Source organism: Geotrypetes seraphini, chromosome 1 (genome assembly GCF_902459505.1).
Source record: "Geotrypetes seraphini chromosome 1, aGeoSer1.1, whole genome shotgun sequence".
Taxonomy (NCBI): domain Eukaryota; kingdom Metazoa; phylum Chordata; class Amphibia; order Gymnophiona; family Dermophiidae; genus Geotrypetes; species Geotrypetes seraphini.
Window position 1 is genome coordinate 221,502,891 of NC_047084.1, and position 15,534 is coordinate 221,518,424.

General features: G+C 42.5%; 1 protein-coding gene across 9 annotated transcripts in view; it reads right to left on the bottom strand.

Annotated features, from left to right (window-relative positions):
- Window positions 1-15,534, bottom strand: part of LIMCH1 (LIM and calponin homology domains 1) — a 627,082-nt gene that overhangs the window by 200,962 nt on the left and 410,586 nt on the right. The gene's annotated exons all lie outside the window — the stretch shown is intronic.

Below are 15,534 nucleotides of genomic sequence, written 5' to 3' on the forward strand. Positions count from 1 at the left end.
AATTGTAGTTCTACCTTTTTTTCCTCACCCTCAAGTATGTCAATATCTGTCATTTAAAGGTCCTAAATGTATATTTTATATTGTAAATCGCTTAGAAATTTGTTTATATAAGTGTTTTATCAAATATTAAATAAAACTTGAAACTTTTACTTTGAGTGGAAATACTCTATACTTTTATCCTCTTCTCATATAGGGATTCTCTGAGTGGAGGAGTGGCCTAATGGTTAATGCAGTGAGCTGAGAACCAGGTTCAGTTCCTCGTGCAGCTCCTTTCCACTCTGGGCAAATTTATTTATTTATTCAATTTTCTATACCGTTCTCCCAAGGGAGCTCAGAATGATTCATATGAATTTCTTCAGGTACTCAAGCATTTTTCCCTGTCTGTCCCAGTGGGCTCACAATTTATCTAATGTACCTGGGGCAATGGGGGAATTAATTTTATTTTTTTAATTTTATTTATTCAATTTTCTATACCATTCTTCACAGGGGAGCTCAGAACGGTTTACATGCATTTATTCAGGTACTTAAGCAGTTTTCCCTCTCTGTCCCGGCGGGCTCACAATCTCTCGAACATACCTGGGGCAATGGGGGGATTAAGTGACTTGCCCAGGGTCACAAGGAGCAACGTGGGTTTGAACCCACAACCTCAGGGTGCTGAGGCTGTAGCTTTAACCACTGCGCCATAACTCCATAACTCTCCATTGCCCCAGGTATTATTGATTAAATCACATTGGCTACCCATTTCCCACCGTATTACATTTAAAATTATACTGTTAGTACATAAAACTCTGACTTTCAATGAACCGCAATTTATTTCTAAAATGATCATTCCATACAATTCTGTACGTTCCTTACGATCATCGGCTTCGAACTTATTATCTATCCCCTCCTTGAAAATTATTGGTATAAGAAGAAACGACATTTTTTCAGTTATGGCACCCACGTTGTGGAACTCATTACCAAATTACATAAGAATAGAAAAAGACTTACAAACACTTAAAAGATTTTTAAAAACTTTTATTTCAAGATGCATTTGAACACACGATATAACACACATAAACTTTTACACATTTTATTACAAACATTGGACTTTTTTCCCCTCACCCCATATTGTGTTTTCCTATTCATGTAAATTTCAATAGATAAAAATGATGTAACTTTTCCCTCCTTTCCTACCCAGTCATGTTATTTTTTTTGGCCTTAAATGTATTGTATTGACTGTTTCTTAAAATTTTGATTATGTTTTGTATTGTCTGTAATAAGTCTAATTTGTCAAAATTATATGTGAAACCACCATCTGTGGCTTTTAGAATGTACATCGCCTAGATATGACGATAGGCGATTCATAAAATGTTAATAAACTTGAAACTTGAAAAAACGACTTAAGAATGTGGGCCCACTAGGGTTAGAAAAAGTAACTCCATATTATACCCATTTTAGTTCTACCACAGAAAAGCAATATATCAAGAATCAAATAAACACCTTTTTTTAAATTCTCTTCCCTTTTTTTATTTAGAAATTTCAGCACATAACTAGTAGCAGTAATCCTCCACCCCACCATAAAACCAAAACAGTCAAAAACCTATACCCCTTACCTCCCTCTCCTCAGTGCCTGTAAATTATTATTGCACAACTTGCTCCTCTACCTCTCATCCTATGTGCCCGCTAAGCTGAGCACACGAGCAATCACTCGTATATTCTAGGAGCGTTGCCCACAGATTTTACATTATCGCTCATAAAAATATTTGCAAATCTGGAAGATTGCTGGGTTTTAGACCTTGTTGCTCACACAAAAAATATTTTTTAGAACTGGTTGCTCATATGAAAAAAATATTTGCACGCACCCCGCCAATCCTTAGAGTGAGTTTTACAGAGTCCCATCCCTCATACCCTTAACAGCCAACAGAATGTATCTGTATTTCTCCTTCTATGAAACAATCCCACATCTTATTATACATGTGACCGATTTTACATTACTTTGGTGTCTTCTATCCTGCCAATACCTTTCAGTTGTAGGCAGTTTACAACAAGAGTTAGCCTGTGCATTCCCAGGGAGAATACATGGTTAACAGATGTAGTATGCATCAGGATCTGTGGAGGATCGCTCAGGTTTAGTTAGATCATTTGACAAATTTCTTGAATAGAAAAGTTTTAAGTTCTTTCCTGAATGTTTTGTAGTTGGGCATCATAGTCAGCAGATTGGAGAGGTGGCGGTCTAGTTTCACTGCTCTGGTGGCTAATAGTTCGTCGTATATTTTTTTGTTTTGTATGCCATTGATAGGTGGGTGGGTAAAGTGTGCATGAGTTCTCCTTGGTCTGGATGTGTTTTTCCTGATTAGTAGGCGGTTGCTCAGATAGCTTGGTCCGTTTCCATTTAGGACTTTGAATAGAGTACAGTAGAATTTGTATCGTATGCGTGCTTATACTGGGAGCCAGTGTGGATCTTGGAAAGTGGTGGTAATGTGGTCATATTTTTTTCAGCAAGTAAATCAGTCTAAGAGCTGTATTTTGGACTGTTTGTAATTGTTTTAGCATGTTGGTTGGGCATGGCAGGGAAAAGGATGTTACAGTAGTCCAGGTATCCTAGGATTAGCGTTTGTATCAAGAGTTTGAATTGTTCGTTGTTGAAGTATTTTCAGATTTGCCTTAGGTTGCGCATGGTTGCGAATGCCTTCTGGTTCATTTTGCTGATTTGAAGTTGCATGGTGCAGCCCTTGTCTATCATTATTCCCAGCAGTTTTAGGCTGGGTTATATAGGATATGTGGTGGAGTCAATTTCTAGGTTTGTTATGGTTGGGGTTTTGTTTTTTTCCAGAAGTAAGAATTTGGTTTGTCTTGATTCAGCTTTAATTTGTGGTCTCTCATCCATTTTGACACTGTTTCTAGTGCAGTGTGTGGTTTGTTCGTTGTGTTGGGTTTTGGCGCAAGGTCATCAGTTTATATATCCAGCAACGATGTTGTAGCTTCTCACTGTCCCTTGCTAGAGGTGGTACACTAACGGTTCAAATATTCTACCAATGTCATTCTTGTTGCTGCAAACCTCAACAGCAGCAGCTCGTTATGTGTACCCTGAATCCATCTATCCTTTCATTAAGCAAAACTACCTCCAAGAGTAGCACTCTCCCCACCACAGTGCCCAACATCCCACATACTTGCTCCCAATAGGGCTAAATCTTAACACAGTCCCACCATATATGGATAAAAGAGCCACACTCCCTCTAGCATAAGCCTGTTCTAGTCAGTAGTATTTTTTGTAGCTGTTCCAGTGTGTAATACCAGAGAGCTAGGACCTTATAAACATTTTTCAGTATATGGCACACAAGAGCTAGATTTGCTGTCTGTTCAAAAATATCCTTCCATTCCCCCTTTGCAACACCTAAATCCTTTCCCCACTGGTGAATACACTTTTAACCATCCACCTTGCAACTGTTCGCCAATCAAGGAACAAACTCTGGAGACCCACTTGGCTCGGTGTCCTTCTTCAGTATATCCTCAAAGGGTGTCCATTCTGCTATCAAACCCCTTTGACCTTACCAGTAGAACCATAATATTTGAGCTGCAGGTAGGGAAACAAAATTCTGGAGAGCAATTGATACTAAAACCTGAGGGCCAGAAGCTAATAACAGCCCTTTCTCAAAAAGTTGCTCAATTGCCCTTAACCCTGCTTATTGCCTAATCTTAAAGACACAACCCCTCCCCCCCAGGTAGAAGTCACAATTATGGTAAATGGGAGTAAAATGGAATACCTCCGCAGTGGCATCAGATTCCCTTTGACCATCTCCCAAGCTTTTGGAAATTCCTAAGAAAGAGTTCTCTCAGGGCAACCACCTAACTGGCACTGACCCTACAGAGGTTTGATCTAAATATGCCCAAGTCTTAGGATTGAGGAAAGCCCATTCTGGGATCACTCACAGCTGTGCTGCATTATAATAATGTTCCAGATTTGGTACTTGAAGCCCTCCCTCAATTTTAGCAAAGTAATCAGCTGCCAGGCCAACCAAGCACATCAGCCCTGCCAAATAAAACCCCTACATTTTCAATAAAAGCCATAATAAAGGAAGAAGGCATTTCAATCAACAGGGTTTGAAAAAAGATATAAACATCTTGGTAGGGGATTCAATCTTTTCCAGACAAGGCAGCCCCAAACTGCTTCAGATCTTTCCCCACTTCTATAAGTAATGGGGCATGATTACAAGTATATTTATATAAGAAATGTTTATGCCTCCTACTATATTAATCCCAAGTACCAAACAGCCATCCCTTGCCACTTAAAAGGATAGACATGCTTCAATTGGTTCACTGTTTCCTCAAGCACAGTCACATTTAAGATTTTGTATTTTGTCATATTGATTTTGTATTTTGTCATATTGATTTCGAAACCAGAAACCGTTCCATAATACAGTAATTCCTGTACCAAGGGAGCTAATGACTCCTGTGCACCCAGTGAGGCCTGCGAGAACCCGCAGCAGCCAATCACAAGCGGCTCTCCATGGGGCAGGAGCGCAGGAAGGCCACTCCTGCTCCAGTTCACCACTAGACCATTGGGGATTGTAAAAGGTATGAGGAGGAGGCAAGAGAGAGGTAAAGGAAGGCACAGTCGACCTGGACAGGAGACAGGAGGAATCCCTCCTGTCCCGGCACACACTGGGCCACCAGGCCTTCCAGCAGGCCCGGCAAAGGCCTGCAACAGGTCTGGGAGGGGGAGGGGGGCGCTGACCCAAATATATACCGAGCCCCAATTTAAGGGTCATTTTTTGGTCCAAAAATCTAGGCTTATATTCGAGTATATACATTACATGTTTGTATCAAGACACACATGAAGCAAAGGGAGGCAGAACACTAACATTTCTTCACATCCATTATCTTCTGTTTTAGCCACGGCCCAGTTGACAGGAAAGAGTTGCTAGGGGTCATAATGTACAGGGCACAATACCAACTGTTGGTCTGTATTCTGTCTCTCCTATTCTTCAGTTCCTCTAGGATACATTTTCAAGTCTTCAAGTCTTTCTAATCTAATCTAATCTAATCTAAATCTTGGGTTTATATACCGCATCATCTCCAACTGGTGGAGCTCGACACGGTTTACATGGTTAGGAAGCAGCGGAACTCCAGTGGGTTTATAAAAGTAAGTAAGAGAGAGGTTAAGTGTGATAATAATGGGGAGGGGACGGGTTACGTTTTGGAGAAGAGCCAAGTCTTCAGAAGCTTACGGAATGGTAGAAGGGGGCTCAAGTTGCGGAGAGGGGAAGGGAGACTGTTCCAGAGCTGAGCGATTCTGAAGTGGAGGGAGGACCCGAGTTTACCGACGAGGGAGATACCCTTTGAGGAGGGGAAGGATAGTTTTAATTTTTGCGTGGATCTGGTGGAAAGTGGATTTGAGGAATTCCAGGATAGAGGAATAAGAGGTGGAAGGATGCCGTGGAGCATCTTGAAGGTTAAGCAGGCACATTTAAAATGGACCCTGGAGATGACAGGAAGCCAGTGCAGCTTGGACAGGAGTGGAGAGGCATGGTCAAATTTGTTTTTTGAGAAGATAAGTTTGGCCGCGGTGTTCTGGATTAGTTGGAGTCTATGGAGGCTTTTCTTTGTTAAGCTGAGGTAGATGGAATTGCAATAGTCCAATCTGGAGAGGATGATGGACTGTACGAGCACGGCAAAGTGTTTTTGGTGGAAGCAGGACCTCACTTTCCTCAGCATGTGAAGGCTGTGAAAGCATGTTTTTATCAGGGAGTTGAGGTGGTCGTTGAAGGATAGCGAGGAATCTATGGTGATGCCCAGAACTTTGCTAGAGAACTCTAGTTGTAGAGAGGTGCCTGTGGGCAGTGGGATGGAGGTGGGTAAATGATCAAGTTTGGGGCCAAGGCCAGAGTAGTTTGGTTTTGGATTCATTTAGTTTCATTTGTACAGCAAGAGCCCAGGATTTGAAGTTTGGTTATGCATGAAGAGATGTTTGCTGCGAGATTGGTGAGGTTTGCGTCGGTCTCGAGGAGGATCAGGATATCGTCAGCGTAAGTGTAGAGAATTTCTAGGGGGGAAAGGTGTAGGAGGTTCAGGGAGGACATATAAATGTTGAAGAGGATAGGGGATAGGGGGGAGCCTTGTGGGACTCCACATGTCGGTTTCCACGGGGAAGATGAGGTACCATTCTTGGTGACGATGTAAGAGCGAGAACGTAAGAAATTCGAGAACCAGTCCAGGACCGTGGAGCTGATGCCTATCTCGGAGAGTAGGGAGGATTAAAATGTCATGATGGACAACGTCGAAGGCTGCAGAGAGGTCGAATTGGAGTAGAACGGCAAATTTTTTTGTGAGAGTGGAGTTGTTGGATCTTCGAGGTTAGGGAGGCCAGGAGGGTTTCAGTACTGAACTTGGGTCTGAAGCCGTATTGATACGGTAGGAGGATAGAGAATCTTTCCAAGTAGGCTGAGAGTTGGGAGGAGACAATGGACTCAAGCAGTTTGGTTAGGAGTGGGATGTTTGCTATAGGGCGATAATTGGATGGGATGGAGGTGTCTAGGTCAGCCTTCTTCAGTAGGGGGGTCAATGCAATGTGTCCCATTTCAGGTGAGAAGAGGCCTGATAATAGGGCAGAATTTATGAGTTTGGTGAGAGATGAGATGGCCTGTGTGGGAATTTCTCTCAAATAGATAGGATGGAAATGGATCCAAGGTGCAGTTACAGGATTTCAATTTCAGGGCAGAGTTTGAGGACCTGCGATTCGGATACTTGCTCAAAGGCAGTCCAGGATCTATTGACTGGGACAGGGGTGATGAGATTTGGAGTGGGATTAGGGGTGGCGAGTACTAGGGAGTTGTAGGAAACTGCGGGAGGGAAGGAGCTTTCTTAAGGTGGTGACCTTTCCATTGAAGAAGTTTGCTAGTAGATCGGCTGATGGGGAGGAGGGGAGTATGGAAGGGTTGGTGTTGGGGATTAGGGAGCGCCAGATATTGAACAGCATGCTGTTCTGATTGTTTGATCTCGAGATTCTTGTCACCAATAAAAGTTTTTCCTAGCGCTTTTGAGTGCGTTGTTGTAAAATTTAATGTTGACTCTCCAGATTTGTTTGTCTGTGGGGGATTTAGATTTTTTCCAGATGCGTTCCAGGGATCGACATTTTTGTTTTAGTACCCTGTGGTTGGGACGGTACCAGGGGGCCTTACGGGGAGTAGGTGACGGTTTTGGTGGAAAGCGGGGCAAGAGAGTGGTAGGTGGATTCTGAGAGAGTAATCCAGTTGTGCCAGTTGGTTACAGAATCTGGAGGCTTAGGCTTGGATGATGAGATTGTCGAGAAATTTGGACCAGAACTGATCACTTGAATTTTCTTGCGGAAAGTAATGGACTTAGAGGTATGGGGTGAGGTTCCAAGGTGTGACATGAAGATGGGGAGGGAGAAGGTTCCTAGGAAGTGTCGGACCAGGGGATGTAGGTCCCAACGGATGTCATCGATCGAAGTTTTGTAATCCGTGAGATCGAGGGAAGCTGATGATGTCTAGTGTGTGGCCTCTATCGTGGGTTTGGAGAGGGGGCGGGGGGAGAGAAGCCAATGGGAAGAGAGGAAATTATTGAAATCAGATGCATCCTTGCTGGTGGGTGTCATCGAGGTGGAGGTTGATGTCACCGATGATCAGAAGTCTTTGGAACTTAAGGAACGCGTTAGATATGGTCTCGTAAACAAGCTCGGAGGAATTGCTCCAGGGGATGGGCGGGCGATATAATGATAAGATACCCAGTGGGTGAAGATGGAGCTCATCGTTGACTGAGGCTAACATGTATTCGAGTGAGCGATGGCTGCCTTTTTCGAGAAGCTGAACATCAAAGAAGGATTTGTAGAGGAGTGCCAGTCCACCTCCTTTTCGGTTTAATCTAGGAGAAAAAAGGCCTTGGTAGCCCGGGGGGCAAAGTTCGTTTTGTGTAAAGAGATCGTCTTTGGTGATCCAGGACTCTATGATGCAGAAGAATCCAGGATCAGAATCCGCGAGGAGGTCTTTCACAATGTGGGTCTTGTTGCATACGGATCTGGCGTTGCAGTAGAGTAACGGGACTGGGGTTAGAGAATCTGGGGCGAGGTTGGGAAGGTTGGCGGGGGGCACAGGCTTTAAAGAGGCGAGGTTGGCTTTGCGGGGTTTTTGTTTGTAAGAGTGACTTCTGGTGCGCAACAGCGTGGGAATTTTGAGGTCGGGGCAGGTAATAGTGACATTTGGGGAATCTGGTAGATTAGGGGAGGGGGGTATCAGACAGAGGGTGATCTTAAGAGAAGAGCAGAGAAGGAGGAAAAGGAGCCAGAGGGGAGGCTTCATGGTGGAACTTGGGGAGCCTTTTAAGCTGAGAGGCAGGGCTAGTCAGAGAATTTGCCAGGAGGAGGGGAAGGGGAGAAGAAGGTTGAAAGAAACAGGCTGTGCAGTTAAAGATAAGACAGGAAAAAAATTTTTTTTTTTTTTTTTAAAGTTTTTTTAAAGTTAAAAGTACGCGTTGTCAATTAGAAGGTTGGGCAGGGGCAGCCGGGTTGAGAATTGAGGAGCAGCACCCGAAGGCAGAGGGCTGCTCCCGAAGAAATCAGTTGAATTTGGCAGGGGCCTCATACTGTTTTGGTAACTTTCCTCTGAACCGTTTTAAGTCTTATGACCTTGGCGAGAGAGAGTTTCCAAGTCTGAACACAGTACTCCAAGTACAGTCACAGTTTTACTGAATTGTAATCAAGGAAAGGACATTTATGGGAGAATTCTATATATATATAGTGCTCAAAGTTCCGCATGTAAATTTGGGCAAGTACCCTATTTGCGTGTGCAATTTAACTGAGTAATGAGCTAATCAGTGTCAATAACAGGTTGCCAACATTTGGTACTAATTGGCAACAATTTGGATTTGCATATGCATCTTGCTAGGACTTGGAGCAGGACCCAAACCAGGACAGAAGTAGCAACCCCCCAGAGATACCAAACCCTCAGCGTTTGTAAGGAACAGTTTGCTAAAGGTCACAGGGAGCAGGCTACAACTCTTACAGGCAAGCCTAGCTGTATTGCAGGCAGACAGAATCAAAACCCTAGCAGGGAAAAGAACATGGCAGCAATTTATTGAAGCCAAGCAAGACAACCAGTTCATATCCTCCTGACAATGCGCTATGCGAAACTCGAGTCGAGGGCTTGGGGGTATGGTTCACAACTGGGATTACACAGTACATTGTTTATGCTAAGCAGTAGGAAGCTGAATTTGAAGATCTGCCTCATCCACCAGAGAAGATGAAATGTAATTTGCATATGTTAATGATTTTGACGTTGGCAAACTGGGGCTGTAACAGCGCCATGATGGTCCCAGGTAGCGACCTCTGCTTATGATACTATTATAGCATGTAGGTTTGCGGATCTGAGCACATAACACACAACAAAAAAAAAATTTTTTTTAGCATGGTGATTTTTGTGCGCACATTTGTATAGACACTGGTATTGATTGCATAAAGCCTGTGCTTTTTTTTTTTTACGATATAGTCTATTTTAAAGTCACAGGAAAGTTAAATTACAAACCTCCAAAATTGTAGTGATAGGTGCTATTCTATAAAGATGCGTGCATAAATCTTTTAGCGTGCAACTGCAAAAGGGCATGGTGTGACTATGGGAGGTGCATGAGCAGATCAGAGGCATTCGCTAAAGATGCAAGCGCTATTATAAAATTAGAGGACTCCGTGGCTAATTTTTGCACGAGAATTTACACCACCATGTTTCAGTTGGTGTAAATCCCTGTGCCCAAAATTGGATGCAGATCCCAGCATGACACACTATTCTATTCACTGTGCTCAACTTGGAGCACTGTTTTCTAACTCTTAACGCTCTTTTTTGATGTTGTTGTTGCCCAAATATGGGCACCATTTACTGAATTTAGTCCTCAACATATAGGGCTCCTTTTACTAAGCTGCGATAGCGTTTTTAGCGCACAGAATTGCCGCACGCGCTAAACCCACACTACGCAGCTAGAACTAACGCCAGCTCAATGCTGGCATTAGCGTCTACCGCGTGCTAAAACCGCTATCACAGCTTAGTAAAAGGAGCCTATAGTGGTCCCACTCTGGCAAGCTAGGAGTCAAAAATGTGCTTATTATAAATATATTTTTCTATTAGCAAAATGTGATTATAGTACCAAAATAAACAAGAAAAATCTTCGGAGAATAGAAGACTGGTGTTTAGATTAAGAAAGATTTGTTATAAAAATCCTTGTAGTAAAGGGAAGCCAGTATAACATAGCCCATAAATTTAAGAAAGCAGTTACATCATTTGCACACTGGAATGTTAATAAAATATAAAGGCTCAACAAAGACAAAAACACCTGTCACAATATTTTAGCTGAGACTTATGATTAAATGTTTCAGAAGCTACAAGAATACTCTCTCCTCTTTCTTTCTCTATCTTTGCAGTGCTTGGGATTCCAAATTTAACTATTAATACACATGTCCTTTGTAAAAGCAAATACAAAGGCCATATCTTGTCTTTGCAATGTACCACATATCTGAAACTACCTCTTTTCAGCACTCTTTCCCCAAGGACATTCTCTGGTTCCTTTGATTGTTTCCACAATGGTATGACTCATGAAGGGAAGAGTGGGATGGAAGGCCATTTGCAGAGACACATTATGGGGTCTCATTGGGTCGAATGCAGAAAACATAATTGCTCAGTAGTAGGGCCAGTGTACCTACTACTACTATTAATTATTTCTATAGTGCTACCAGAACAAATCCAAACAATACAGCAGTATCCAAACAATATACCCTCCCTACTAATTTCAGTGCTGGCTGAGAACGCCGCGGCCATTTTTGAACTACAGGCGACTGGTTATAGGAGAAGCTAAGTAGCAATGTTCAGGTAAAATATAAATATAAGAGTGATTTTATTGTGGTAAACTTAGGATTACTATTGTTAACTTATTATTTATCTTTTGTTTTTTAATTCCCCCGACCTTGAAAAAGCTAGGCGAAACACGTCAGGAAGGGGAATGGACTTCTAATATAAGCTAAGGTATACTTTTCATACTATCTATTATAAGCTAAGGTATACTTTTCATACATATCTATTAATGAAATAGTAATAAAAAGATAACAAAATAAGAATAAATTTAATATAAAATGAAGTAAGAAGTAGAAAATGTAAAACAGATGAAGTACTGGGATTTATGAATATAAACTTCACTGGTTAAGGTTCAATTACAGAATGGCCCAAGAACCCTTAAAATATCCACATCTGTGATTGTTCTGTTTGGGCTCATATCCTAGCCTTCTGGTTGAATGTAGCTAGTATGCTTGCTGCTGTTTTAATTGTTGTCTTATTTCAAAATGTATAAATAAAGACTGAAAACAGCATGTTTCATTTTTTTCCTTTTCCTTTAATGCAGTGTCTCTAACATGCCCCGACGGGCCGTTTCGCCCACAAGGGCTTTCTCAAGGGTTCATAGAGGAGATCTTATCTTAGCGTCCTCTCATCTCTGGGGTTCCATCGGGGCATGCTAGAGACTTACCGGGGTGCGGTACCAGGAGACTTCATGGGGGGAAGGGGGTTGGCAATTCCAGTAGGAGGGAGTGGGCATACCTCGCTGGGTATGCCCAGCCACCTGCATCTGTGTGATAAGGGTGGAAATCTGAACTCCCATAAAGTACTCTCTGTATTGAACTGATTGGAAAAGAGCAAAGAATAATATTGATGAGATACCCAGCACTGCTGTATTGTTTGGATTTGTTCTGGTTTGATTTTTGCAAGTTAGGTTTTCCTCTGTATATATACATGGATTATAGTATAGTGCTACCAGACATATGCAGCGCTGCACAGTCACAAAGAATACAGTCCCTGCTCGAACGAGCTTACAATCTAAACAGACAAGACAAACAAACAGGATGTCATGGATACGGTAAAGGGGAACAGTTAATCTGTTGGCTGGGTTGGTGGGTAATGGGGAGTAGGGTTATGATTATATAACTCAGACATGGAGGAAGCCACTGCTTACCCTGGGACCAGTAGAATGGAATTTTGCTACTACTTGGGATTCTACAGGGTACTTCCAACCTGGGTTGACCACTGTTGGAAGTAGGATACTAGGCTAGATGAACCATCAGTCTGATCCAGTATGGATATTTTTTTGTTCTTAGTTCATCCACCTCAAGTAGTAGCACGGAACTTCCTCCTTTCCTGTGAATTGAACAGACTTGCCCCAAGTGCCTTCTCTTAGGCTGGGTCCTACCCAGTCTCTGTATCTCCTGTCCTGGGGAATCTATGTCCTTGATATAGAAGTTTATTAAAATATTCCCAGCAAGTTCAAAGCTATCCAAGTGATGCAGATAATAAAAAAATCAATGCACAACGTCAAAATATGACGCAACCCTGACCCTGCCACAATAATCACATATTTGGATATATTTCGTGTATAATCAAGCTTGTGGTGTTTGAAAATTGGACCCCCGAGGAAGACGATTATAGCCGAAACACGGACCATGTTAGGTCTGCACCATATTTTGACTGTGTGTTATTGTACATAGATTTTTTTTATTATCTGCATCACTTGGATAGCTTTGAACTTTGCTGGGAATATTTTAATAAACTTCTACATCAAGGATATCAATTCCACAGTGCTATTTTTGTTTTGGGTTTTTCCTGGTTTGCTCTGTGGAACTGGTTGGTATCTTCTTTGTTGTTCTCCTGTCCTGGGCTTGTTTGCATTAGATTGCTTGTGAAACTGGAGTCATCACCAGGAAGCTGACTGGTTTGTTGGTTCTGCTAATGACATTAGAATCCAATAGGGAAGACTCATTTAGGGAGGGAGGGAAGAGGATTGCTGAAGTAGGCCTGGAGACCAGAAAATAGAGGTGTAAACTCTAGACAATTTTAAGTCAGTTTAGCACTCTCTAATTTTTAGACATTAATTTACAGCTTTGGAAAAAAATCTAAACTGGTAACCCTATTCCTGAGTCTTTCACATATCTGACAGGTTTCCCCTAAACAGTTGGGAGCTAGACATATTACTAGTTTGCCTATGTCTTAATCTAGCCCTGAATATATACAGCTCAGAGGTTCAGTATAAGTTAGGAAAACTAAACATCTGTCACTTGGGATTTTTAGATCAGTTGCCATGCATATTTTCACTTGGAATTTGCTGCAAATGCAAAGTCCTTGCAATTTGCAGCTACTTTTTGTTCAGGAAGGGTTTTTTTTATGAGGATAATTATGTGCATGTATTTGAAAACACAGTTTCTGCATGTTACTTTTATCCCTTGACCTATCCATTCACCCAAGAACACATCCGCTAAATGTGACTAAATGTAAAGTACCTTACAAAGATCACCCCATTATATGTTTTTCATATGTGGGGGTGTTTTTTTAACATACAGTTCAAAATATTAAAAAGGAGGGGTATTTCACTGATTGTAAAAATATTCAAAAAAAAAAATTAGGAATAAGAAATCAAAAATTCTTGCTTAAGTTTTCATACCCCTTGACTCAATATTGGATGAAAGCCATTTTGAATGCAACAGCAGCCATGTGTCATTAAGCAAAATATCTACCACCTTCATTAGGATGGTGCAATTTTTATCCATTCTTCTGGGCAGAGTAGCATAAACTTTTTCAAGTTGGTTGGGGATTGTCTGAAAATTGCAGTCTTCACGACTTGCTACAAATTTTCTATTGGATTCAGATCTGGGCTTCAACTTGGCCACTCAAGTACATTCCCTTTCTTTTTGCTGAGTCACTCCATTGTTGCTTTTGCTTCGTGTTTTAGATCATTATTCTGTTTAAAGGTGAATCTTCTTTCCAGTTCTCTAGAACAGAGGTCTCGAACCACCGGGCTGTGCCAAATCGGGCCACACAGAAAAAAATAAAGATTTTGATTTTATTTACATTAGTTTGCAAGGTATTTTATTTTGAAAAGTGACCACTTCCATCCATGCCTCTTTCCCACACTTATCTCAGTTGCAGTTTTTTCCAGTAAGCACACAAGCTAACCTTAGCAAAAATTAGTAAAAAAACAAACATCACTGGAGAGATTCTTTGAAAAGGGGGAAGACCCAATGATGAGACAGCAGCAGACTTCAAGACTGCCTAATATAAAGTGTAAAAATTACATTTACATTATATATGTAATAATTAAATTTATTTTAAAAATTATCAACCGCTTATTCCTAGGTGGCATTTCAAAAGTAACATGCACAAGATGACACAGACATTTTAAATTACAAATGAGCAGCTGCAGCAGGGAACCTCCCTCCCCCCACAAAGTCCCCCGGCAAGAGGGATGTCAACTCCCTCCTGCCAGAACCAACAACACCCCGCCCCCCATGAAGTACCCAGCGAGGTATGCCCACTCCCTCCTACTGGAATTGCCAACCCCCTTCCCCCCATGAAGTCTCCTGGTACCGCACCCCGGTAAGTCTCTAGCATGCCCCGATGGAACCCCAGAGATGAGAGGACGCTAAGATAAGATCTCCTCTATGAACCCTTGAGAAAGCCCTTGTGGGCGAAACGGCCCGTCGGGGCATGTTAGAGACACTGCATTAAAGGAAAAGTAAAAAAATGAAACATGCTGTTTTCAGTCTTTATTTATACATTTTGAAATAAGACAACAATTAAAACAGCAGCAAGCATACTAGCTACATTCAACCAGAAGGCTAGGATATGAGCCCAAACAGAACAATCACAGATGTGGATATTTTAAGGGTTCTTGGGCCATTCTGTAATTGAACCTTAACCAGTGAAGTTTATATTCATTGTGGGAGTTTCCAATTTGCCTCACTTATTCATCTTCACTATTCCTTTAAAGTTCTCAACTACCCCAACTGGTGACACCCCCTCCAGCCCCCCCCCATGGGCCCCTCGGCTCCTTAATTCCCCACAACCGTCCCCCACCCCATCCCTCAGGATGCACTGGGAAGGAGGCCTAAGATGCCTAAGGCCGCCATTTTGGAGGGGCAAGCCAGCCAGCCGGAGGGTGTAGCCATCCCTCCAGACGGACTGTCTACTACAGAGATACAGAGGGGGTGGGGGGGTCAGAACTTCTGGTGGGGGTGGCAGCAGGAAGGAGTGGGCATCCCTCCTGCCAGGGGCTTCGTGGGGAGGGGGGGAGTGTTCCTGCAGCAGCCGCTCATGACAGAGAGATTCCCTTGCTGTGATTAACTGATGGCATGGGATCAGGTGCGATTCTCTAACCAGCACCTGTGACATGGACGCTGGTTAGAGAATCAGAGTGGTTAGGTGGGGTTAGGTGTCTGTCCATTAGAGCAGATTCGACTCTGTATAGGATGCCAGTGTACTATTCTCAGCTGCTTCTTAGGCAGTTGCCGAGACCAGCATCCTATACATATACATAAGAACATACATAAGACTTGCCTCTGTTGGGTCAGACCGGAGGTCCATCGTGCCCGGCAGTCCGCTCACGCGGCGGCCCCTCAAGTCCAGGACCTGATAGTGCTCCTACCCTAAAACTCACATACGCTTTTCGCTTTTGTCCTGTAGAGTAACCTTCTATCTATACCCTGCAATCCCCTTCGCTTCCAGGAAGTCATCCAGTCCC